Source organism: Accipiter gentilis, chromosome 2 (assembly GCF_929443795.1).
Source record: "Accipiter gentilis chromosome 2, bAccGen1.1, whole genome shotgun sequence".
Taxonomy (NCBI): Eukaryota; Metazoa; Chordata; class Aves; order Accipitriformes; family Accipitridae; genus Astur; species Astur gentilis.
In genome coordinates, this window is record NC_064881.1 from 15,032,711 (window position 1) to 15,034,169 (window position 1,459).

Genomic DNA, 1,459 nt, shown 5'->3' on the forward strand with positions numbered 1-1,459 from the left:
CCGGCCCCGCCCGCTGCCAGCCAATCGCGGACCGCTCACGGGAACGAGGCGGGGCGCCTCCCGGCTCCGATTGGCGGCGGCGCGAGGAGGCGGGGCGGCGGCGGCGTGCCGGGTGCGCGTGCCCGGCAGGCTCCCCGCCGCCGGCGCCTTTGAACGTGGCAGCGCGGGAGCGAGCGGCGGCCTCTCGCGAGGCTTCGGCCTCGCGGGCGGGCGCGCGCCGGGAGGGGGCAAGGCCGCCCGCGCCGCTGAGGGGCCGCGCCGTGGCGGCCGGTTTGGGCGCTTCGTCAGGAGGGAGCCGCCTCGTTCCGTTCCCTGCTCGCAGGGAAAGGGGCTCGGGCCCGCAGCAGGAGAGAGGGGAGCGGGCGGCTGCCGGTGTGAGGCGGGGCAGGACGGGACGGGACGGGATGGGAGCGGGCGCTTGTGCGGCCCCGGGGTGTTCTAGCTCGGTGAGGAAAACGAGAGCGGGAAGCGGGGAGGGTGCTCGGATGTCCCCCTGCCCGCCCGGGAGGCTCCGTGCCCGGCAGCGTCCCAGCCGGCGGCCGGGGAGGAGCGGCCGGCGACGGGGATGGGCGAGGCCGGGCCCTCGGGGCGCCCCGGGGGTGAGGGGCCTCCCCGCCGCCCGCGCCGTGCCGGGGGTGGAAAGCTTGGGCAGGTATAGCTGGGTCAGCGGGGGGGGTTGCTTGTTTGTAGGGAGACTCTGCTTAAAGCATCCTGTCCTGCTTCTTAAACCGTCCTCCGCTGTGTGCAAGCCTTAGTGACGCATCCAGTTAAACGCCCGAATCATGGGAAGTGGCTCGTGAAGGCTTTCAGAGAGCACCTTTTCAGCCGAGATGGTAGAGGGGTTTCGAGTACGTTACAGCAACGGATGAATTCTCAAACGAGATTTTTGAGGCTTTGAAAGTACCTAAAATAGCCTGTGACGAAGTAAGCCTCTTTTTCACGGGAATTCAGCGTGCTTCTTGTTACTCAGTGATTTGGATTGAGACTTGCTTAAATAGCAGTTTGGCGTAACAGTAAAGCTCTGAAACAAAAAAGCAAACCCCACCTTTGAGTGCTGACCATAAATACAGTGTTTCAGGTCCAAATAAACAATTTTGGAAATCAGAGCCTTTGTAAGAGGATGTGTGAAGAGAGAAGGCTTTTCCCAAAACAAAGGTTGGCACTGTGGTTCGAACCGAGTAATGATGCAATGAAGCTAACCAGAAATAATAATTTACTGAAGAGCATTAATCAGTAATTTTGAATGAGATTTGAACTTAAAGTGCTCAGTCAAGTAACAGGATGGCAGTGTGGGTACTTTAGCCAGCAGAAGTAAAAGCAACTAGTTATGTGAACATCAGAACTAATGAAGCCTGCTTCTTGGCGTCTCTCATGTGAATTAATTGGTATCTAGTCCAGCTGAGTATCCAAAATTTTCACTTGGTTATGGCACTCTACCAAAGTCTTATTTTCACACGAT